At 45.2% G+C, this 25,202-nt stretch overlaps 1 protein-coding gene across 14 annotated transcripts in view; it reads left to right on the top strand.

Moving 5' to 3' along the window:
* The first annotated feature begins 478 nt into the window (after positions 1-478).
* The window catches only part of PTPRF (protein tyrosine phosphatase receptor type F), a 391,478-nt gene continuing 366,754 nt past the window's right edge, over positions 479-25,202 (top strand). For 13 of the 14 annotated variants that reach the window (XM_075424695.1, XM_075424691.1, XM_075424694.1 and 10 more), the window contains exon 1: positions 479-584. The gene's annotated coding sequence lies outside the window, so the exon portion shown is untranslated. The remainder of the gene's footprint in view (positions 585-25,202) is intronic. The other variant, XM_075424682.1, reaches the window with a different exon arrangement.

Raw genomic sequence — 25,202 nt, 5'->3', positions numbered from 1 at the left:
TACAAGCGGAGGGACCGGGCGAGGCGGCGACCCCCTCCCCGGCGGCGCGGGGCCCCGCGGCTGCCAGGCCGGCTCTTTCCGGCGGCCGCACCGCGAGAGCGCCCGCCCCGGGCCGCGGCCGCGCCCTCCCCCGCCCCGCCGGGCCGCCCCCCGCCCGCCCCCGCCCACACCTGGCCGGGGCGGGCCGTGCCCGCCGGCTGCGGGCCGACTCGGCGGGCAGGGCGGGCGGCAGCGCAGCGCAGGCCGCGGCGGAGCGGAGGGGACCTCGCCCGGGAGCAGCGCCTCGCCTCGCCGCGGGGCCGAGCGCGGCAGCCGGGGCCCGGCCCAGGCCAGGTGAGCCGGCGGGCGGCAGGTGGCGGCGCGGCGGCGGCGGCGGGGCGGGCTGGCGGCGGCGCGGGCGCGGCGCGCGGCCCCGGCGGGGGCGGGTTGGCGGCGGCGGCGCGCGCGAAGCGCGGTCCCGCGCGGCGGCGGCGGCTGAGGCTGAGGGAGCGGAGCGGAGCCGCCGGGGCGGTCGGCGGGGAGAGGAGCGGGTCCTCGCGCGGCGCCCGGAGGCAGCATGCGGGCGGCGGAGTCCCGGAGCCCCGGTAAGTGCCTCGGCCGCGGTACCTTCCTCCCCCAGCCCCGCTCCCGGCGCGGCGGGATCGTCTCCCGGGGAGCCGCCAAACTCCGCCGCCTGTTGAGTCCCGCGGATCGGCGCCCCCGAGCGCCGGCGCCGCCGCCGCGCCCTGGGTGCCCCGCGGGGGCCGCCGTGCGGTACCGGGGCTCCCAGCCTGCCGGGGCCGCCACGCGGTGCCCGGGGGCCGCCGGCTGCGCCCCGCGGGGCCTCCCCGGGTCGGCGGGGAGCGGGCAGGCACCTGCCGGCGCCGCGCTGCCGGGGGGCGCGGGACTCGCCGCCGCGGCGTGACCTTCCCGGCGGGCTGCGGCGCCCGGGGCAGCCCCGGCGGGTCGGCGTGATGGGGGGGGGGGCTGTGCGGGTGTTGGTGTCCCGCGTGGCGGAGCGCCGCGGGGCGTCCCGGGCGCGGCGGCTCCGCCGTGCGGGGAGGCGCGGGGCGATCGGTGACGGCCCGGAGCGTTTCCCCGTTCCGCGGCGGGTGGCGGGAGGGCGCTGCAGCGGGGCGCGGGCCGGGCGGCGGCAGATCGCGCCTCCCCCCCCCCCTCCGGTGGGGCGAGCCGCCGCCCGGGAGAGCGCGGGGCCGCCGGGCGGCGGCGTCTTGGGTGGCGAGAACAAAGGGCTCCGGGCGGGGAGCTGCGCCGCCGCGCCCGGGCTGCCGGCTCCCGAGACCGGCGGGGGGGGTCACCCCCTTCTCCCCTTTCTCCCCCGCCCGCCCTCCCGGGGCAGCGCGGCCGCAGCCTCCCTGGGGCTCCGGTCCTGCCTCGCAGCCGTGCCCGCAACCTGTTGGGGAGCCGCGGGGGGTGTGCGGGGGGCGGGCGGCTCTCCCCGGCGGGACCCCCGGGGGTTCGGGGCTGCTGGCGCGGGCTGGAGGCGAGCACCGGGGGCGTTCGCCATCCCGAGGGTTTCGGCACCCGGGAACTGCTCCGAGACTCAACTTCGAGCAGTTCCAGTACCTGGCGTAAATTAAATTTAAGGCAGGAAAGTGTTTCCGCGCTGTTAAACAACGGTCTGTTCCCGTGGACCTCCTGCGGGGGAACGGTGGGCTCTGTTTCCAGGAGACAGCTGGGGCAGCTGGTTCACAGCGCTTTGGAGTTTCGTATTTATTTCAGATGTAACCAAATGAAGCTGTGTTGTCGGTGTCAAATAAAATGTTCCCTTGTCAAGTGTAGAACTGAGCTATAAAAAGCGATTTGGTCTGAAGGTAACTGGATAATCAAAGCTTCAAGCAGAAGTTACATTGAATATTTGCTGGTTTGGAGATCTCTGAAGGTGGCTAACTTGAGCAGGGACGGTGAGCAAATAGAATTTCCTTGTGCTGCTTGTATAAGCACCTTTGTTCATTTTTCAAGGTAAATGTTAGAGAAATGACAAATTTAATTTGAGATTACTAAGGTCCTGTGCTGCAAATGACTTAGCTCCGTGTCTGGTTACCGGGTGATTGTTCCAAGCCTGCCAGTGTGGCTTTGAAAACAGCTTTTTGAATAAAGACCGTGGCACTCCTTACGATAATGCAGGAAATGCGTGGCTCACGAGAATGGTTTTATGGAGGGAGCAAGTGTACTTTAATCCTGATTTTATTATTTCTGCCGTGATGGTTCGCTGTGGGGCTGAGGACGTAGGGGTAATAGATACCCGAACATGGAAGCGCGCGGTCAGCAGTCTGAACTTTGTAAGTGAGAAGTAAAATCTGCATGGCAAAATGGCCAGTTTGTGACCTGGACGTGTGGCGGGTGACAGCGTTGGGTTATTTGAGTTCTCAGTTTCTGCCTTTAACCGACCATCTTAAAGTGCAAGTTTCTTCGCCAACGTCACTGGCACGCTTCCTGGCTGTTGAAATAGGATGCAGCGTGACCGTACACGTGAAGGGGTTAAAACAGCTTACGGCCAAGGAGTTAATGCATCACTTCAGCTCAAGAGATTTTTATAATTCAGCTTAGTTACAAATATTGCCATCTGCCCTTTTCTTTGCATTTGCGTGTCCGTACGTATGTCTTGGATAAATACTGGTTGGGGCCGTTGGCAAAACAGTAGAAGCCACAGACATTGTTTTATTCTCGTGCATGTTGCCAGTGAAAATGACAGTTTCTGGAAAATCAAAGTAGAAGGCATCCTCCATTGTGTCTGCGTTTGGTTGTGGGTTGAGAGGTATGCAGGTATTTTGTTTATTTTTTTTTTTTTTTTTTTAAAGCCAGTCCTGCTTTTGGGACCGTGAGATAACTGTCATTGGCAAAAGCAGAGAAGGCAGTCAAAGCTTGTGATTATACGGAGAAAGACCTAAGCTTGTGGGTAACGGAGAAGAAATGTTTTCCTCTTTGTGTCCACATAATGCAGGGCTGTGGGAAGATATGCTTAATGAGGATGATTATTGCTGTGGCTTTCCATAAATCCACTTGTAATGGAGGCTTTGTACGGTTACTTCTGAATCTGTACATTTAAAAACTGCAAATAGCGATAATGGAGTTGGCTAATAGCAGACTGTCAAGTAAGTGCAATCCTTGTGATAACGTTCAGCCATAGATCTCCATTTAAGTATTACTTTTAAGCAGAAAATGTTTCTTGTAGGTCACAGTATATACAATTTGGAGGAAAAAACCCCCACAGTTGCTGCTGCCTGTTCTCAAATCTTAACCAGCTAACTTTAATTGTGTGAAAGGTACTTTTTCTCTCCATCTTTTTATCAGGTAGCAGGAGATCTACAATTCAGTAGATGCATTTGATTTGAATTTATGTAGTAGGAATCATAGAATCATAGGAAGGGACGATAGTAATAATAACCAGCTTAAAAAAAGCTGAAGGGGTCTACCCAAGCAGTCAGTGTGCGGCTGTGTGCAAACTGAAGTTGGGGCTTGGGCCTTTGAAGAATTGCAAACTTCCCTGTAAAGCATTGGAGTGAGCTGAACGCTGCCAGATCAGAGTCTGAGTTGACCTTGTTAGTGGTATTAACCAGGATGAACCCTTCTGTTTCACTGTTTTTTTCCAGTGGCTTTAAGAAGCCAGGGTTGAGAGTTAAATTACTCAGGTCTGCTATGCAACTTAAAAATAAAAGGTGAAGGTAAGGCAGTAGGGGAAGTTTTTCATGTGTTACCTCACCCCAGGAAGAAGTATGTAAAATCACCCATTGTTTTCAAGTAAAGCACCTGTAATAGCTACTGGATGCTTTATGTAGTGTTTTGAATGCATGCAGTTTTAACTTATGTAGCTAAGAAACAGCTTTTGAAGAAATCCGACATGTGAGTTGGTTGTGTTTGTGTTTGGAAGAATTTGTTGAGAAATACTTGTGTTGCTCACCGTGACTGCTTACTCCCCGACAAAGGAATGCCTTGACTTTCACCTGGCATACAGTTTGTGAGGGCTCCTTGCGAGGATGTGCTTTTGCTCAAAATCTGGCCATAAAAATCCTTGTTTCTACAGACCTTAGTGCAGTGTTCAAATCCAAAATGTATGCTTCCTTTCCAGTAAAAACTTCTAATTACATGGGGTGGTAGCTAACTGGAAAGTATTGCAAAACATATGTAAGAATACTGTCGTACAAACTCTAAAACTGACGAATGACTCACTGCGCCAGTGCTATATCAAATTCTATCTATACACAAGGTTTAAATGACAAGTTTACTTTAGGCAGGGAATATGCAATTTTCTTGTACTCTTTCTCATCTAATGTCAAGTGAGCTTAATGAAATGGTACATGTGGGCATACAGGAGGCACCAGTTGTAGAGCTTTAATGAGCAAAGGGAACAAGCACTGCTTGGTGATGTTTGTAAAGATGATAGAGACGTAACTACTCTGTATATTAAAAACCCAAGTTCATGGTACTGATGCATGTCTTGAGACATTTGTTTCTTTTAATATACCTCAGTGATTTGTTTATGTGCATTTACTAACATTTGTTCTATTTTTGTTTTCCATAGGAGAGGGTACTAGGTTTGTTAGCAATATAAGTATTCGTCTTTGCATATTTGTATTAGCTGAGTTTCTGACTGGCATTTCAGAATTTTGGCAATATTTTTGTCAATATAAAATTCAGGTCAGTGCCAAAATGAAAATGGGATGGTGTTCAGCATGGGAAAGGAGCCAACAATTGTAGGTTAAAGAGGAATAGACTGCTTTCCGCTGCAACAACACAGATTTTATTCGTACCTTTGACTTTGTGATTGTAATTTATTATTAGAAGCTTCATAAAGCTTTGGATAGCCCCAAAAAACCCAGGACACTTAAAGAGTCAGTAGCATCCTGTGATTGGGAAGCCTTTGCGAGCTGGGAGGAGAGGGAAGGCGGTGCAGTGGAGGTAACAGGGTCTGGTGCTGTCGTGTGGCTCGACTGTGTTTCGATGGAGGCCAGGGTGCCTGACGAAGCACCTGGGGGGAAGCCTCGCCTGCAAACCTAAGGAACCCGGTATCCACTTAGCCCTGGGTGGAAGCCTTTAAACTCTTCCAAACTCTTAATTCTGATTTAGCCATAATCTATTCTGCCTCAAAGCCTATCCCTTCTGCTTGCTGTTAATCGTTGTCTTTCTGGGCTGTGGGGAAGCCGTAGTGCAATCTTCGCCTTGTGTTGCTCAGGAGAGGTGTAGTGACCAGCGCCTGCCGGTGTTGTTACTGTCTGTAGGAAGGTCAAAGCCTCCTCGGGCTGTGAGAAGAGGCGAAGGAAGGGAAGCTGGAGCACTTGCTATTTGATGTCAGTGTGCACACAGTGTCTATACGCCTGTGCCTCACTGGAGAAAAAAAAAAAAGAGATGAGACAGGTCTTGCTCCTTCAAGGACTCTGTTATCTGAGAACTTTTCAAGAGATCGAAAATACAGAGATAAGTTAGGATTTTTGGAGCAGAGGATGGAAGCAATGTATATAAAAAGCCTGGTTGAGAGCAAAATTGACAAAAGCATCTCCTAACACCCAGCTTGGTACTTGGAGGAAGTGGCTCTGTTTGGATGCTTTCATTAAGTGCAGTCCACTGTGTAGCTGAAATACAGCAATACTATTAATCTGGGAAGGGATAGGGTGGTCCCACTCTTATTCTTGTCCTTCAGCAGGCATAGAAGCTTCCAGTTTACAACCTGCCTGAAAGACATTTATTTCTTGGCACAAAATTTCAGCTGCAGCTGGCAAGTGGGTAAGTACTTTCTTCCAGCCTGAGTGAGAAAGAGAGGAATTATTTAGGTTGGCACAAGAAGTTTATAGTTCGGAGTTGTCGGGTGAAATTGAACAGAGAAAAAATGCGAAGGCTAGGCATGTGGCATTGCTCTTTGAAAAGCAGTGCTGGAAATCCCGTCATCGCTGGAAACCAAACAAAACATGCATGTGCTTGACCATGGCCAGGAATTATCTGTTGGCTTCATAGGCCTCTCTTCCTTCCCACCCCCCCCCCGACTGTAGTGTTTGACACTGAACTGCATGTGTGTAGACAAAGGATCGCATCTGTTCTATTTTGTGAGATCCACATAGCGCAATTACTTTTTTATCCCTCCAGTGTATGGATTCTTTTCTCGTGTGTCATCCTCGCTGCTGAAGGCAGCCAGGCACTTGAGCTGCATAGTATCTCTTCTCTCTTCAGGAGCGGGAAGTTATTCATGGGATAGTACTTGATTCTTCAGTTAGATTTCCTTACAAAATTATGCCTTACAGTGTTTTGGAAAAGCCGTTATTTTTCTAGAGGGTCTTGTGAGTAGGGATGGAAGAGGGATGATTGTGTGGCTCTTTTTCTGGGGGAGTTTTGGTAATTGTTACATCAGCAGGTTAGATTTTCTGCACCAAGGAGGAGCAGTGAAGCTGGTGAGGGGTCTAGAGTACAAGTCTTATGAGGACCAGCTGAGGGAACTGGGATTGTTTAGTCTGGAGAAGAGGAGGCTGAGGGGGGGACCTTATTGCTCTCTATAACTACGTAAAGGGAGGTGGTAGTGAGGCAGGTGTTGGTCTCTTCTCCCAAGTAACAAGCAATAGGATGAGAGGAAACAGCCTCCAGTTGCATCAGGGGAGGTTTAGTTTGGATATTAGGAAAAATTTCATTACTGAAAGAGTGGTCAAGCATTGGAACAGGCTGCCCAGGGATGTGTCACCATCCCTGGAGGTGTTCAGAAAACGTGTAGATACGGCACTTTGGGACATGGTTTAGCAGGCATGGTGGTGTTGTGTTGATGGTTGGACTTGATGATCTTGGAGGTCTTTTCCAACCTTAATGATTCTATGAACTCGCTGAAAGGAGATTGTAGTGAGGTGGATTTTGGTCTGTTTCCCCAAGTAGCAAGTGATAGGATGAGAGAGAACGTCTTCAAGTTGTGCCAGGGGAGGTTCAGACTGGATGTTAGGAAAAATTTCTTCACCAAAAAGGTTATCGAGCACTGGAACAGTCTGCCCGGGGAAGTGGTAGAGTCACTATCCCTGGAGGTATATGAAAGAAGTGTAGATGTGGCACTTAGGGACATGGTTTATGGGTGGACTTGGCAGCGTTAGGTTTATGGTTGGACTTGATGATCTTAAAGATCTTTTCCAACCTAAAAAATTCTATGATTCTGTGTATTTTGATTGGATTTTAGGGTATATATTTAAAAATACAGCTTTGTGGATTTTGGCTTTTTTTCTGTTTTTTTTTTTACCTGGCAGATGTTGTGATTCTGATCTTTCATCTTGAAGGAGAACCGTAAAAGTGGTAAAGAGGATCCTTTTGGACGCAGTATTGTAAGGTGTTGATATGTTATGTACTTGGAAGACGTGACACGGGGGAGGGAAAGGAGGAAAACATGACCTCTTGTTTTTGGATGGTGTTGTTGACTTTCTATAAATCACTGTTTTCTTCAAGTTGTAGTTTAACCTGGCAGCTGGCAACTCAGCACTGCACAGCCACTCGCTCACCCCTCCGCTCACCACCAGTGGGATGGGGAGGAGAAAGGGACAAAAGGGGAAACTCGTGGGTTGAGATAAAGACAGTTTAATCGGGCAAATAAAGTAAATACTACTACTAATGATAATAATACATATGCAAAACAAGCTATATACAGTACAGTTTTTCTCATCACCCCATGACCAGTGTGCAGTCAGTGTCCAAGCAGTGATCGTGGAACCTCAAAATCACAAATTTTGTGAAATTCCCAAAAAAGTTCAAACATCCGGACATGAGAGGATTCGAACTCACAGAAAAGAGAAGAGCAGGGAAGCTTCCTGCCCCCGGCCAACCCCCATTCATAAACTCAGCCTGATGCCCATGGTATGGAATATTGCCATCGGGCAGCCTGAGCTGGCTGCCTGGCTGTACTCCCTCCCAGCTCCTGCTCGTTGGCTGAATGTGCGAAACTGGAAAAAAATCCTTGATTTCATAGCAACAGCTAAAAGCATCAGTGTTATCAACATTCTTCTCGTACTAAATCCAAAACGCAGCAGCTACTAGAAGGAAAATGAACTATATCCCAGCTGAAACCAGGACAAAATACAAAGGAGTTAGGTTTGTTTATATCTTATGAAGTAACATTTATTTCACCAAATTTGATCAAAGGTTTAGTTGTTGCAGAATCAATAATAATTCTCTTCTCTTAAGGAAAACTCTGTAATTTATGAATGTACCTTGCATTGTATTTTAACTACTTGTAATATACCATTTGTGAGATTACACAAATTGACTAGAAGATGCACGCAAAATCCAATAATACATTTTCCATGTCAAGGTTCAGTGAAATATGTAACATAATTACCATAAACAATGAAAATTAGTCTCTTAAACCTGTGAACTAGAAGGCGTGGAAATAATTTTGTAATATATATTCTCATTGGTTTTGTCGAGACTGTTCTTGGGCACCTCCAAAATTCCTTTACAGTCTTATGTACTCTAATCTCTGCATTTTTATGTGGAAAAAATGTACTGGTAAATTTGTATTTAACCTGAGGAGGCAATGTGCATTTTTGAACATGCATTTTAGATAGTGGCTGTCTCCTCACTGTAGCCTTGTTCTTGGGTAGCTTCCAATTAGTAAGTGCAGCCTTGATGAATTACACCTAGGGAGACAAGTATTTCAGCAGATTGTAGAGGTGCTGCGTCAGTTCTGCCCCGTGACATGAAGGGAGAATTACAAACTTTTGGAGGAAAGTTTGTCACCTTTGATGCGCTTGTGAGATGGAAGGCTGTTGCTAACACAGTTGCTGTTCTTGCTGGTTTGAACTTTCTCTGGATTCTGCCCCATCTTTGGAGCCCATAAAACTACACTTTGTGCTTTGGGTGTAGTGTTACGGTAGAGTACTGCTTCGGGTATTTTGGCTCAAAAAAAAGGCATTTTAGAATAGCCTTTCCCTTAGCCTAATTTCCTGAAGTTGGTCCCGTTGCAGGGGGTTCATTTCAACGCAGGTCTGTAGGTGCCAGATCCTGCTGCTTCTCCCAGGCAGGTCGAGGCAGGGAGAGCTCGTGGAAGCCTATAGCCACGATTTTAGCTCCTTTTTTTGGGGTTGGTGGAAAGCATACCTTTCTGCTGGTCGCAGCTGGGTTCTGGATGAGGCTGAAGAAGCGAGCGTGGGCAGCTACCGTCCTTTGCACAGGGATGTCTGCCTCCTGGCGCTTTGTTCTCCTGCCCTTGCTGCTGGGGTCTGTGGCTGTGACGGGGAGGGGCATCTCTCACCCGTGCGCAGGAGAAGGCACAGATTGTGGCGCCGGGGCCATGGTGGGAAAGCCCCAGCAGCTCCGCAGAAGTGGGTTGTTACTGCCCGTAGCCATGCTTGGCTCCTGCTGTGTTTCTTACCTGAAGCTTTTTCTTTGTAATCAACATAGTAATAAACTGTGCTGCTATCCTGCCTCCATGCCAATCTCTTGTTTATGCCTGTGGAAGCAATAAGGAGAATAATTAATTATAAGATGGGAGTGTTCTGAAAGGTCATGTGGCAGCAGGCTGTCATGCTCTTCCAGTGATCCCCCAGCCCGGTGTCAGAAAGCTGGGCGTCCTGCAAGAGCAGTATTTTTCTGAAGAGTGATCAAAGGTTGCTTCATTGGCCAAAGCCATCTAGACAGATGGGAAAATGACTTGCATGGAGTTACTGGGATCAGCAACTTGACTGCAGCGAGATGTCCTTACAATACACTGGAAGTCGTGAGTTACATTTTGTTTGCTGAGATCATTAGGTGTGCAGGGCAGGCACCGTGAATTGTACGGTGTTGAAGAATACATGGCACAGCAGTTACGTTGCTGGAAAGCATTTGTATGTGTAAGTTTGAATTGTAGACCCACCCCCACCCCCCCTGCTTATTAAAGTTTGGGGAGTTGTGCTTTGGAGACTAATGAATTTTTGATGCTCCAAAACATTATCTGCAAGGAGCAGGTGAGGGATCTCCTGACCCCCTGTTTTTTGTTTTTTTGTGTTCCCCCCCCCCCCCCTTTAAGTTGATACCTCTGTTGTATGTTGGTTTTGGATGTTATGAGAAATGCAGACGTTCTGGTTTTGGCGTCTGGGTGATAGGATGGGCTGACAGAACTGTGTAGGCTATAAATGGAGGATGAGCTCTCAGATACTGCCTTTCTTCGTATCTGAAGTGAGTTAACAGCCTCTTGGATTCTTGTTGCACAGTGTAATTAAAATAAACACTATAATGGTAATCATTTATGTATTTTTGCCTGTGGGTGAAGTTTTAAATTAGAAGTAGCTATACTTCGGTGGAAGTGGTTTTTTTTTATTATTATTATAATGTTGCCTGTTTCCAGTCTGGTAATATTTCTGTGAGAGTGCATAAAAAATATTGCTAGGCAGATTTGTTTTTGTTTTTTATTACCTAATTGTATATTCTAGTAACAATGTAATTATTGCTTTTAACAAAAACTGCCTGACTTGAGTGTTTAATTCCATCAGACTCAAGCAGTCACTGATGAGGTGATAAATGATAGGTTATATGTAGAAGTGGATTTGCAATTATTTGCTGCTTTGGGGAAAAAAAAAAGGATGTTTTGTTTCTGTCCAATGACTAATGTTGAAAATCAAAGCGGCGCACCAGATGTTTTTTCTAATGACTGTGGTTCAAGGTCTCTTTTGTATGGAGGAGGGTTTTGACTGAGTTCGCTCTTGGCTTTGAAGTTTCTCTCGCTTGTTAATGCAGCACTCCTCTAAATCTTTTGCTCCGGACTTCTCTGTGGATGGGTTTTATGGAAGAGGTCCTTTCCCAAACCTTCGTGCATCTCGCAGCTCCCTGTTCGTCAGGAGTTGGAGGGGCAATGGCATTTCTACAGTGTGGGCTGCGCACCACCATTCACTTGTGTTTATTTCACAGAATTAAAACAAGAATAAGTGTTTCGCTTTATTTGTTGATGTCTGATTAGGTATTAGTGGAAGAAACTGAATCGCTGGTGTGATTAATGGTAGGTTTTGTTTCTGGTGTATGAAAGGACTCATTGTCTGAGGCTTTTCCTCCATCACGCTCTGCCTAATCCTGCTGAAATCACGCTAACAACGGCAGCGCTTGAGGCTCCTCGTCTTGTTCTCCTGCGTACTTAATCGTACAGCTGGAAAAATTTCCTCTTCCAGGGGACAGTTGCTTCTCGTGCTGAATCTGCTGTCACATCGTAGGGACCTTGCTAATAAGGTGGGCATTAGTTTGGGGCACCTTGGGGGGAGAGGGTGGTTAATCTGAAATCTGCAAACTGATCTAATTTGTGCTACATTTGGGTTTTGGGTGGTTTTGTCAACGCTGCCTGTCGTCTGCCTCTGCAGCCCTGGCTGAAGGAGGTGAGCTGCCTCATTCTAACTTTTAATTCCTCCCAAATTTGTGTTAGATCAACTTTCTGTGATTGCTGATACAGTACTTCTGCAGGGAGGAACTTTAAAATTTCTCTGTGTATGTTTTCAAAGCAATTTTCGAAGTTTGAGGTTTGTAGAAATGAAGACATTTCTAAAGTACACAGCAAGAAATTGCAGTAGACACGACTGTTCCTCTTTCAGAAAAACCCTGCAAGAAACACAATACCCCATGCCACGAACAGTAGCCTTTCTTTTCCTCTGAATCGGGTTGTCATTCCAAGGTCTCAGAGTGATTTAAAAATATAAAATAAGTTCCCCTGAGGAATCTATTAAAAATTACTTGGTTCACTGAACATTCAGTGCACGTTCAGTCTTGGAATCCGTTACATGCCTGTAGAAAGACTTTAAAAATCCTCTCCGACGAAGTTGGTGTGAATTGTGTCCCTTTGGCAGGTGGGCATGAGAGAATTTCATTGCTTTATTTTCAAAACAGAAGTGTGCGGAATTAATATTGATTTTTATTATAGCTGTCTGCGAGTGCCACTGTATCCAGGGGTCGTATGTCAGCTCTGCTTCTGTAGTGGCAGCTTTCCCTGTTCCTTTGGGTGAGGACTGTAGTTGTGGAGCTCTGGAAATAATTGGGAAATGCTGGGTTTTTTCCTTTGAATTCAATTTGTAAAGCTTTATTACCTAGAATTAAATTCTTATCAGGTTGAAATGGTGCATAAATTCTTGTTGAATGGAGACAAATGCTATTAGAAACCAGTGAAACTAAGCTGTATTTTAATCCTAGATTTATTTTTGTTTCCATTGTTGTACATTGCAAACACTTTGCATCTACTTTGTCCATCTGTATTGGTGTTTTCTTGTTCTGATAATTTTTTATGGTTAAATTTGAGAGAGGCAATGCGTGTTAGATTCCTGCGTATGGTACGGTTGTGTGCTGTGACATGGGTTGTATTGCTGGGTACCTGGTGTAGGTGTTGTCTGTTCCCATCACCACGTGCTGCCTTTGTGTGCTGGAGAGAGTTGTTGTGTTATTCAGCAAAAATACTTCTTTTGGAAGAACTTTCCCGTGTTTTAACTCATGGTGGTGAACAGTGATGTCCGCTTTGTTGGTGTTTGTATGCAAATATTCATAGTTGCTGAGAGCTTGGTAGTTTTTCAGAGCCTTAAAGTCAGATAAGGACTTAAAGAAAACACAAATAAGGGGCCATCCCTCCGGATATGCGAGTTTATTTGATTAACCCACCTGACCCGCAGCATTTGAGAGCAGTTAAATATTTGGACAGTCAGCAGTCCCGTTAGTCATGTTCCATTAGGTGATGGCCTCCTCTGCTTGAAGTTTACTCTGTTTCACTGCTGGTGCCAAGTCTTGTGCGATCTTGAAAGGGAGCCGTGCGTGGGGGGCATGGCGGGTGCTTTTTGGGGTGTTGCTGATCCAGGCTCCCGGGAGGAGCTGGGGATGGACGTCCCTGCAGCAGCATCAGCTGCAGCAGGTAGGGGTTTGGAGGCAAGGGAGAAAAATTGTTAATTGCGATTGTCAACACCGTAAAGGTTAACTGGTAGATAAAGTTACTAACCTAAGCAGAAATAGCGATGCTGCCCTGGGAAGTGTAAAAGACTTGTCAAAACCTAATCTAATCTTCTGCATTAACTGTGCATTGCAATAATGAATAAATGAAATTCCAGCAAGCTGAGATGGTCCAATTTTAATAACTTCTCAAAAAATCAAAATGAAGTATTGCACTGCAAGAAGCATATCACGGTTATCCAAATTTCTTTCTATAGAATCATTTTAATTTTACGTGAGCGTACACTAATGGATTAAAAACTCATTTGTCTCCTTGTCAGCAGCTTGACCAGTATTTTAGCACGAGAGACGTGGTTTTATCTTGAACCAGTCTTGTTTTTCAATGGGTGTTGCAGCCAGCTGGAAAATTGTTTGACTTTTTAACTACTGTGGGTTTGATGCAGTGTCTGCTGTAAGAAAGTAAAATTTATGTAAAACCAGTGACGCTTTCAATTGTCGTATTTCCATTTCAGTTCAAGGGGAGGGGAGCAAGTGTTACGCTGCAGCACTCAGCGTTGCCCTTTTTCTGAAGATCTGTGGTAATTCCCCATATTACGACTAGGTAAAATTCCTATCCTTGCCAAAATCTGAGGAAAGTACGGAGGAAATAGCTGCTGTGATTCGGACTTGGTGCATTTCTGGATGCATTGTTGAGGTGCTTCTGGTAGAAATATGGCTGGTAAATTTTATGGGAGAAAAAGCTAGTACAAGAAAAACTCTCTTTGGATGCAAATGTGGTTTAAAAAATGCTGATAGTGCCTTTTTGTCTATTCTAGCAAGAAAAGAGAATGATTATAATGTGTTTTCATCATACAGGTTTTGTGAGTGACTAGACAGGATTGAAAAGTCTTAAATTCCTGACTTTGGAGTGTCCAAATTGTGCATAATTAACTTAAAAGTCACTTTTTGGAGACTCAGATGTTTCACAGGAAGGTTAATGAGAAATTTAGTGTAATGTTCTACTCTTTCCAATATGCCTTTCTTACCTGAAATTACTGAGTTATAAATATTTTAAATTGAAAATGGTTCTTAAACTTTGATTCTGAAATGAGCTATGAAGAAGTGTTCTCCTGTATTTGTGGCCTAAAAGTGAAAAATGTTTTGATTAATAGAGCCACTACATTAGTTTTTATGGTAGTTTGCTGTGACACAAATGTAGTTTTTAGGTGAGCTTAAGAGGTGTAAATTTGACAGTTTCCACTGTATCTTTGCACTTAATTGCTTTATGGGTTTGTGCTTAATCTTATTAATTAAATTGTTTTTGCATGATTGCTGAAGCATCTCTGAATAGGTAAGAAGTGCCTTTTGTGGTCCAAAGGGTTGGTGGTTCGGTGTCGGTTGTGCTGTCGGTGTTGAGGTGTTGGGTGCTGCTGTTAGAGGAGGGCGGTGCGGAGTTGCCCTCTGCCTGCCTGGGAAAGGCAGTCGTCTGAGCCATCGGAAGGGAGGGCAAAATAGTTTGGCTTGGTGTGAAATAACTTGTACTGCTCTGTCTTGCAGTGCTGTCTTTTATGTGCATCTCCGTAAGGAGCCAGGGTGTTTGCAGGGTGCCTTGCTGTGTTAATGGTGTGATGAGGGGTGTGCGTTCTCGCTTTGGTCGGGGTGCGGAGCTGCTGGGGGGGGTGACACTGGGTGTTCGTCAGGTTGTCACACTGACTGCTGACGCTGCGAGACCTTCTCAGAAGGGTTGTCTTGCTATAGCCGGTGTGGGTAGGTGGAAATGCATGGCTTCAGAGGAAGTTTAAGGCAAAGGCAAGTGTCGCTGTGAAGGCAACTCCAGGGACCAGCCCGGCTGGGCAGCCGTGGGCTCAGTTTTCCGAGCAGTGGCCGCGACCTTGGATGTGCACAGGCGAGCTATGAGGGCTGCTGACAAGCTATAGAAATCCTGGGTGGATGTGTGGCCTCTCGCTCTGTTTAATAGCGGATTTTTCGTTTTCCAGGAGGGATGGAGAAGACACTGAGAGTTCCCAGCTACAACACTTTTCAGATCCTTATTTGAAAGTGTTTTAAACAAGGAACATCAGAAGCTCGGATACAAAGCAACCTTTTGAAGTTAAAAGTGGGTCTGCATGAAAATGAACTGCTTGTCTGTGAAAAGAGTCAAGTGTGAAAGGATAGGATGGTTTCACTAAATGAATTTGATAGTCTGAATAAGTGTGGTGAGGCAGAGAGGAGAATCTGGAAAGGTCAGGACTAAGCATGTGACTCCAGACAAGGCGGTGGAAAGACATGAAAGGAATTGAGTGGAAATGCCTCGGTATACATTTTTTTTACTTAGAAGTGATTTATTTATTTTGGTGAAGGTGGCCATAAAAAGGGAACTTTAGAAGCTTGCTGCGGAGAAGTGGGGAATCTGACTCCTTTGGGATCTTGTACCTTTTTCACTCAACTTTTGTGTGGTTTCAAATAGCTAAAAGATCAAAGCTCAAAGGAACTCCTTGTTACGTGTGCTGTCCCATGCGTAGCACTGCTTTATCCTGTGCGCTTTCTGCAGCCGAGCGCTTCAGCAGCTGTTTGTCTAAGTACAGGATTTCTTATGATTGCTGTCTCGTTTTTAGTGATCTATGTAACTTGCAGATTTTAACTCAAATAATTTGTGACATGTTTTCTAGGTCCCTGATACTCCTTAAAAGGATAAAGTGTGTGCTATCTGCATTTGGTGTAGATAAATGTGAGATGATTTGCATTGGAAGCAGGAAACTGTCTGAACTTTTTGTACAAAGTGATTGACTGCAGGTTGACTGTCACCACTTGGGGTGGGATCTTGAGACTGACAGTAGGTCTATCAAACCATCAGCTCTGTGCTTAGTAGTGATCAAAGAAAGCGTATAAAATTTCAAGAAATGCTATGAAAAGAATGAAGAATAAGATACAGAGCATTATTATGCCATGTCTAAATCCATGGTTTGTCCATACGTTAGATACTGTTTCATCTCCCCTTCCTTTCATCTCCAGAAGAATACGGAGCAGCTAGAAGTGTGGTGAAACGCAACATGAGTCATTAGAGGTCTGGAATGACTTCCACGTGACAGATGACTGGGAAAGGGGTGGCTGAAGAAGTATGTGACAGCCTGTGGGACTGCTGGAAAAGGTCTTCTAGGAACTGCTCAATGGACAAATCACACCAGGCTTCGAAAATCCCTACCAGGGGAAAGTACTGAAGGCTACAGACGTGCACAGGGGAAGCGCAGATGTGCTCGTCCTGTTCTTGCTCTGCTCTAGCCCTGTGCTTCCAGGCTGTGTTGGAGAACCCGGTCTTAGACTAGCAGGACCTGTGATGTGACCCAGCACATCCATTTTTACGTTTGTGTCCTGTGCTTTGCCATGAACTCCGTGAACTTTGTGCCCCCAGTTTGTTTAACATAAGGCAAGCAGTCTGCAGTAAAGCCTTTTCTGTGGAGCTTACTTTCTTGAGCAAGAGCAGTGAATAGATAAGCTGCAGCTGGCAAAAGCTGAAAGCAAGAAGGGGGAATTGCTGCTTTCCCATTCCTGTTCCCAGTTGCTGTGGCTTACCTTGTGCTATTTTGGTGTTGGGCCATTTCACTGAAGCAGGAGGAAAAAAAACTTTAGGAGGGAGGGGAAGAGCGAAAGATCTTTCTGCTGGTTAGTGGATTAAAGCAGTTCGTAGGTGCAGCGAGTGCCCGAGGAGATGGAACTGCACACCCTGAGAGAGGGGAGCGAGGCGTTCTCCCTCTTACCACCAGCAAGCCGTAAAGGTAATTCGGTTGTCTCGGGGCACAGCCCACCTGTCTCCCAGCGGCACAGTGTTCCCTTGCTTACAGTGGTTTTGGTGAGTCTTAAAGAACCTTGCGGGAGGCTCCAGCTCAGGGATGCGGAAGAAAACTATCAATTTCTGTGGGGTCTTTGCATTCCTTAGTGAGCTTAAGTAGATCACAGATGGTGCTCGAGAGGAGCTGGAGCTCGATGCCAGCTTGGGCTGCTCCGGAGTGGAGAGGGCACCTGAATGAGCAGGTCAGCAGAAGTTATTTACTCGCTTTTGCATTGAGAGAAGGATTAGGCAGTGTTTTCCAAAAATGGGTAGAGAAAGGGAAGGTGATGGGAATTTGAGTGGGAGGAGTTTCTTCCTTGGCTTCTGTGGGTGACAGTGTGGTGTTGTGGTGTTCTATGGTGCTTGCCCAGGGAGCAGCGAATGCCAGTTCTTTTTCTGTTTCTGTGAAAGTGAATTGTTTTCTGTTCTGTTAAAATGAGTGCTTTTGTGTACAAAATGCTCACCAACGTCTTCACACATTATTAGTGTGTGCAGAAGAGCAATGTTTGCAAATGTGCCCGTTGGTTTTAAAAACAGATGGATCATGCCTTATGCCGTCTCCTGTTGACATCAGACCCCTTGAGAGACTGTGAGAAGCTGTGATCTTCAGGACTTTTTATTTTTATTGGAGAAGAAGCAAAAAAAAGGCCACCATACAAAATGAAAAGGAGATCTGCTTTTAGTTGCAGGGGTTTACCTTGTGAATGTCACAGACATGTATGAGCAATAACGGTGGAGGATAAAGATTTGTGTTTGAATTCTTCTAAGAGGACTAGCACTGAAGATTGATAGAAAAAAATGTGTTTACTTTTAAAAAATATAATACAATATTAATGTCTTCCAACTATTCTGCAAATATTTTCATCTTTCTAGGTAGATCTTTCTACCTTACCTATTTCAAAAGAGATTCACTCTACTGCTTCTATCTAGTGCTACATGTCAAAATAATTTCTCTTTCATGGACAGGCCAGCAAAATGTCGTGTAGACTTTTTTCCGTTAGCATTTTAGTATGGGCAGGTCAGTAGCACTTCATACAGGACTAGAAAATCTCCCTGCTTTTGCAAGGCTGTATAAATAGGCGTATCTGTGGCCTAGTTTTCAGCACTTCTGTGGTGTTTTAGATTTTGGGTTGTTTTTTTCAGCAAGCTTTACAGTGCATTTTTAAAACAGTCGTAATTCAGTGTGCCTAACTAGCTGAAGATCGTTAATAGCTTCTCTATTCAGTACCGTTATGCAGTAAAGCTCCTTCTGGAGTGATGCTATTAAATATTTCACTTATTTTCCTCAACTTGTTTTTCTGGTGGCGTAGCTTTTAAAATCTTTACTGAAGTCTGGTTTGAAATCCTAATCTTGTTTTTTCTTTAAAGATTAATTCCATTAGTGTGTAGTTTATGGAGGAGAATGTTCTATTATGGGAGAAACATTCGTAACCTTTATGATGGATTTTGAAAACGTCAGTATGAATACAGGCAGGACTGGTGATAGAAGACGACTGTAGAAAAAGACCATGTTTTGTTTAGCTCTTGGTGTGTATGTGTTAGGATTGTGGATAAAGATAGGTAGAACAGGCTGCATAAGTGGAAATTTGTTTAGAGTGGTGGAAAACAAAAACATTCTTTTGATGCACTTTTTACAATTGTTTTGGTCATGGTCACAAAAGGTTTGCAAAATTTAAACTATTCAGTGAGGGGAGCGGGTCATACTGTGACTTTGACAACTGTTTCTTTTGGGGAGAAATTGCTCCTTAAACTTCTACAGCCACCCTATCAGGATTTATTTTTTGCAGGGGATGTGGCCTGGAGTCATGGAGTGCTTAGGCATCGGTCATGGGTCCTTAACTTGATTTTCACCTGGGCTTTGCACTGGCTCATTTCTTCATCTGGGGAACTGGTTCATGATGAGCGATTTGCAATGCAGTCATTTCTTCCACGTTGCCCAATAGCCTTCTTTATTTTATTCCTTGGTGCAGAGCCAGGAATAACAATTAAATCCAAACCTTTACCTGCATTTTATTGAGGGCAGATTTGAGCAGATTTGTGATGAGATCTTTGTTCTTTCAGGATCATTGTGGTGTTTTGGATGTTTTCCAAATGTGTTTAACGGTCTTCAGTTCCTTTTCTCCTGGAGTGCGTGGAAGAAACTGGCTTTTCCTTCAGCTTGATGACAGTTTGCCCAGCGGTGGTTGTCAGCCTGCCAGGACTCCTTGTGTGGGTCTATGCTCGCCGCATTGTCCCGAGCTCCCACAGGGTATGGTTAAAGGTGTTCCCCCGTTTGTGCTGGTGGGTCATGCTGTGTCTCTGTGGAGCCTTGTGCTCAGGGTTACCCCATGGAGAGCATGGCCTCAAGCAGCAAACTGCTTAGCTGGGAGCCTGAGAGAGGTCTGCACATGGAGGAGAGCCAGCCTTTTCTCCAGATTAGGAGTTGTCCCAAGCCTCTTTCTCCTCAAGGCCAGGACTGAGTTTTGTTGGAACAGACTGATGAACCTGTTTTCCTTTGTGCATCTTGTGCTTCAGAGCAGAATACGCCAGGAGGGATTTGCTTGGCTGGGCAACCAGGCCCTGTGGGTGAACCTCCAGGGTGGTTGTCCTGGTGACACAGAGCTCCAGCACAGTGATACCCGGCAGCTGTCACAGTGGACAACAGCACATGCTTGGGGGCTGTGTTGGGAAGCAGCAATGCAGCTGATGTGGTTGGGAGGACATTCTCCACCTGTGCTTTGTGCAGGTGTGTTTCTCAGGATGCTGAAGAGCAGCCAGTGGGAGCTGCTCTTGCTCCATCCTGGGCACGGAGCTGCTGGCAGAGCGCCTTGGCACAAGGCTGTGCTCGGCAGGGCTGTGCTGAATCTTTATTCCCCTCAAATACACGATTTCTGGGGCCCTTGGAGTTGTGCGTGCATGTCGCACTGCTTGCAGACACCTGCAGCGCAAATGAGCATTTTGACTTCTGCTTAAAGATGGGAACAGAGGTCACTTGCCTGTGAGTGGAGTCCTTGAAGATGTGCAGACCACCCATGTTCATTTGTTCTCCTGGGCTTGCTGGGAGGACTGGGGTTGGAAAGTGTACTCCAGTCCCAGCTGCTCACACCATGCCTTCGTGTGTGTGTGTGTCTGCAGAACGAGCACTGGTAAATCTAAGGAGGTCTCTCCTCTCTTCTCCAGAGTGCTGTGTGGTTGCCCAGCTTGTGAGCATAATTGAGGGCTACACACCTGGTACTTTGGGTGATAGTTTGGTTCTCCATCAGGTGGGCTCCTTTCTCTGGTCTGTAGAGTTGCAGCTGCAACGCTTACACGCAGGGCTTCACAGCTCCCCCTTTCCACCTGCATTGCTCATTCCAAACACTATTTGTAGCTGCTAATGATTTGCTGCAAAGACTGCTGCGGGAAGTGAAACATTGCCCAATTGTATATTTCTTTATTTTTGCCTGGAAAACAGCATTTGACTCATTCACAGCATGATGCAAAATATTTATAGTACTTGAAATGCTTGCAAATGCATGTTGCAAGCAACAATATAAGCAATGTCTTAAGCCACGTGGAGTGGTTTAATCTAACTGAAACTGCTCCCTGGGTAACTTTTTGATCTTACCAATATAGAAGACTGATTCAGAGTAATTCAATCAATGTTACTAATATTTAAAGTAATAAAATTATTATTTGATATACCTCCAAATTGGTCAAAATACTTCTGTTGAAGCAGAACTTCTTCATGTCTCGAAGTTCAGTAATACTCTGAGTAAATAATAAAATGCTATTTGAATTTTATTTCGGAGCTTTACGTAAGGAATTAAAAGAGATGCCAGGAAAGGTGGACGATGATGATCTGTGGCTGGGAAGATTGCACAGAAGAGAAGCTGAACTGTTTTGCATCAAAAAAAGGCGAATGAGAAGGGGCATAAGAAGTCTAGAATGTAATAAATTAGTTATGGAATCTAGGTCAGGAGACTGTTCTTGTGTTGTGAGACAGAGGAAATCTGAAACACTTCGAAATCGGTCAGTTCAAAATGAGTGAAAGGAAAATCCTTTTTATGGTGGGTGCAGGAAGAGCATAGCAGGAGTTTGTATGGGAGATCAGTTTTTAAAGTTCAGAAGAGGGTTAGATATTTATACAGATATTGGGATTTCCGAAAACATTTGAAAAAGAATCAGAATGCTGTACTTAATTTTTTTTTTTTGAGCAATCCCTAGCTGTGAAAAGACTAGGACAAAGCTTAAACTGAACTAGGTAGTGTTTGGCTCTGTTGCAGGTCCTTGTGTCTTCCCCCAAGCCCCGCAGAGTCTCTGTGACAGGTTGGTGGTGGCTGAGTGGGCTTCGAGGCTGACCCTGCCTTGCTCGTAGCATCCTCTGAGGCTGGACATCTTGCACATCTCTGTGAGATCAGCGAAGTGCACTTCATAGGGTACTGTGCAAGTGAAAATTAGAGGACATAGCCTTTCTCTGCGAAGTGGGCAGATTGTGTTGACTGTTTGATAAGCTTTTTATCTGCAGGTATAACTGTAAAGGATTTTAATACTTAGATTGATATTGGTATCTGGTGTGACTTCTGCTGAGTTAGTGCAGAGATTCCTGTTGACTTCGGTGGGCGTTAGGTCAGGTCCCTTAAATCACTGCTATATCCTGTGTTAACTACTGTATTAAAAGGTCTGTTTTCCCCTACTTGATAGTTTTATGCTGTTGAAGGAAAATATTTTAAATGATAAGCAAAAGTCTTGTATACTGTTGATCTGGGAGGGATTACCCAATTACCATGATCCCAAAACTCTTGCCCAGCCAGCAGTATTTTTAGCAGTCGCTATCTCTAAAGCAGGTCACATAGGTTCTTTTTAGCTACAACTTACTACTAAAATCTGCTTTGTTTTGGGAACACTTCATTCATTTCTCAGAACTGGGGCGGTTGCTGAAGGTCATCAGAGGGAAAAACTGTTTTTAAACCTTGAGGCTTAACCTTGGGAAATGTGATGGGAAAACTCAATGTGCCAGGCAGAACTGAGGTTGCAGTCACTCCAACAAAAACTGTCGGAGAAAGTGATGATTGAACAGAAAGGACAGGAGAAAACAGGACTCAAAATGTGTGTGGTTGATACATCATTATGTCCATCCTGAAGATCCATATGTCAGATAATAAGTGTCCTTGGTCCAAAAATGACAAATTACAGATTTACCTTACCTTATCTGCAGCTATTATTAAAAAGTTTGGATGAAAATGTATAAAAAAAAATTCCGTATTTTTAAGATTGCAGGAGAGCAAATTGGTCTTTAAATGGGTACGTTGGTAGGGGAAGATAGGTGTTTCTTTAACGTCTAATCCACAGTTGAAAATAATGTATTTAGAAGTAGTGTCTAAACTAATTCTCAGTGGAAAATGGAATATTTCTGGCAGGGTTGCCACCGTATGCATGTTCCTCTTCTCCCTCTTGCGCAGAAGTAACCTGTAAACCATCTTGTATTTGAGAAAATCATCAGCCACGAAATCACTGGATTGCAGCACTGTTTGTGCCAAACCGATGGCACAACCTCCGTTGCCCTGCAATAGGAGTGTTCAGTGAACATCCCTTGGTGAAGTTATTTCAAAGTTCTGGTATTGGTGAGTTCTAAAATCGCAGTGTCTAAATACGCTTGCAATGTTGTTCTCTGAATAATGCCTGCTTGTGAAATGATCCCGACTGTGGGAGACAGGCTGGCTGGTCAAGCACCGTGGAAAGGAATGGGAAAACAAAGCAGACACAGCAGCTCAGATAGTCTGGCTTTCAGGTACACTCTACGTTTTATCCTTAAAAAAACTTGACTGAACTTGGTCTGCTACAGCAACGAAAGAAAATGAGAGCTCTTGCCCTATAATGTTTACACCTAAGTAGACAAAGTCCTGTGCCGTGCCTGATACTAAATCCCAGTGTAATATTCTTCTGTTCTGAGCAGTTCTTTGGCATTCATTTTTATTGATATGCATGGGTGTTTGAGCTGTGCAGACAAAAATGTGGACTTTGCATGGAGAGGACAGATGCTTGACACTGTAGGAGGAGAAGATTTCGTGCCTGCTTGGTTTTTCAGCCTCCGTCCCAGTGATGGGTGAACTTCAAAGCCAGCCATGTGCCATGATGTGCAGCACCACTAAGCTTGTGTTTCTTTGCTTTGTTTTTATTATAGAAAGCTAGAAATACATGCTATGTTAAGATACAACAGTTAATTAAAAAATCGGAAAAATTATCACAAATTTTAACACTGCATGTGTGGTGTTTCTTTTCTTTGTTTACTGCTCGTATGTTCTGCAAACAAGAGGAGGTTCACCTTCTTCTTCCTCGATACATGTCTGTTATGAAAATTGTGCTTGGAAGAAAATAAATATTTACCTAATCACTTGCTGAGAAATTCATGACCTTCAGCCAACTTGAGAGCTACCCAGACTCGTTGGTCGGCCCCGGCGTGGAGCTGCTTTGCAGTATTTCCATTCCTGCCTCGGTGGGTGCGGGCAGAGGTGTTGGCAGAAGGACCCCTGGGTGTTTGCTGCGGGAGACCCTTCCGCATGTCTTCAGCTTGCTGCTGCTGGTCTCATCTGTGGGAGTGAACTCAGCTTAAATGATCGTTTTGGTCTCTCTCACGGGTCTGGTTGTGATATTGGGGCTTTAGAAGGGCTGGTACAAGGAAGCCTTCAGACACTTATCCCTATTTTCCTTTCTTTTTAAACAGGTCCATGTGGTAGCAACACATATTAGTCTGAGTAAGAACTCTCTCTTCCCAGTGGTATTTGCATCCAATTTAATACTGCAGACTTCTGTGATTATTTTTTCTATATAGCTTGCTACCCAAAGTGGGCATGTTTAGCTGTTGCTTCTCTCTTGCTTGATGTGGCATTTTTTTTTTGCATGTGCAGCCAAGGTTTCATTAATCTTTCTTGCTACCAGATCACACTGCAAACCTTGTAAGAATTTCTTGGCTCCTTGGTTGTCACTCCCACTGAATATTTCTTTCAGATTATTTTCCTGTTGGATGTCTTCGCTGCACTTTCCCAAGGAGAACCTTATTTTTAATTGCCTGCTTCTGAACTTTCTCTGTCCTCGCTGGGGCTTGTAACTCCTAAATTTAGTATCATCCACAGATTTCAAGAACACACATTTTACTCCTGTTCTGTATCATTAACTAAGACTTTTTTTTTAAGTAAGAGAATATATAAGTAAATTTCCTGCATCCTTGAGAGATACTTTCAGAGATTCAGTATGTGATTTTCGTTTTCTTTTGTTTATGTTTTTTGGTACAGTGTTCCATCTGCATCAAATCTGGTTTCTTAAATCATTTTGAAACTGTATCATTTGATACAGTCAGATAGTTTACTGACATCCAGGTGTATTTTGTCTGCTATGTGCTTGCTATCAACAAACTCCAATTCTCTAAAAAAGTGATGGGCTGCGTCACATCTTGTGCATACTTTATAAACCGTACTACTCATTTTGGTTGAAAGAAGATAATCATCTTCCAGGAGTCTTAGGGGCTCGTTTCTCCTGTCTTAATAAAAATGATCTTTTAGGAGAAGTACAGTTTTTTTTGCTTGTATGATAACAGTTTTTGTTTGTTTTCCTCTGTGAAGCTGAGGTCTAAATATGCCTTTCATCTATAGATGTTCCATGTCGTAAGGGAATTAGTGGCTATATCTACTAAGCTTGTTTTCTAATTTGTCTTCACTGGCTCAACTCCTTGGAGTAAATGATATTATGGAGTGGTTCTGATATGTATGTCTATGTTTCCTGAGGCTTTTACTTGTAATTATTAATGCCCATTTGTAATGGCTATCAATTGGTACTTTACTGAGGTAAGACAGATAAAAGTGCGGAACTGCAGTAGTGCGTTATGCCAGGAGTGCTTGCTGAGAATAGCTGTCCATCATAATTTTGATTTCTCTGTGTTTGAGTGCATATGTTTCTCACTGTAGATGTCTGAAATTTTTAATTTCTTTGTGGTGCTGTTCATACTTGTCGCAGCTAAGTATCTGTGTGTGAGTATATATATGTGTGTGTGCGTATATGCGTATTAAACATTTTAAAGTTCATAATTTGATTCTAATTGTTCAGCCTTTATTTTCCCTTTTAGATTTTAAAAGGTGGTCAGTGTAGCAAACTACTTGAGTTTTTAATTCCTTCTCCTTCATCATTTATTAATGGTCCAGCCTATCCTTGTAATGGCCACAAAGCATTAGCTCGTTTGGCTTTTATGCTGTGCTTATCTTTCCCTGCAGGCAGTAACTGCTGTGTAATTCTTGTTAGGGTGTCCTCCTCCTCCTCTTCTCCAGTACAGAGGCTCATTGAGACACAAGTCTTGGCGTAGTCTAGCTGGAGCCCACATTGATCACGTCTCAAGTTCTTGCATCCTTGCCTTTGAGAAAGCCTGGACTTAGTAAACTTCTGGGTTAGTTTGTGGATCTCACAGGGTTGTTCCACACTCTTAATCCTTTCTTCCACCTGACCTTATTCTGCTTTTAATGCCACATGGCTTTTGTTCCTGAAATGAAGCTCCAGGACTCTGATGGACACCTTGAATGGTAGTTCCCAGTTCACCTGTGTGCCAAATTTA

This window comes from Opisthocomus hoazin, chromosome 6 (assembly GCF_030867145.1).
Source record: "Opisthocomus hoazin isolate bOpiHoa1 chromosome 6, bOpiHoa1.hap1, whole genome shotgun sequence".
Lineage (NCBI taxonomy): Eukaryota > Metazoa > Chordata > Aves > Opisthocomiformes > Opisthocomidae > Opisthocomus > Opisthocomus hoazin.
Note: the sequence above shows the minus strand (reverse complement) of the source record. Positions and strands in the feature narration are given on the sequence as shown.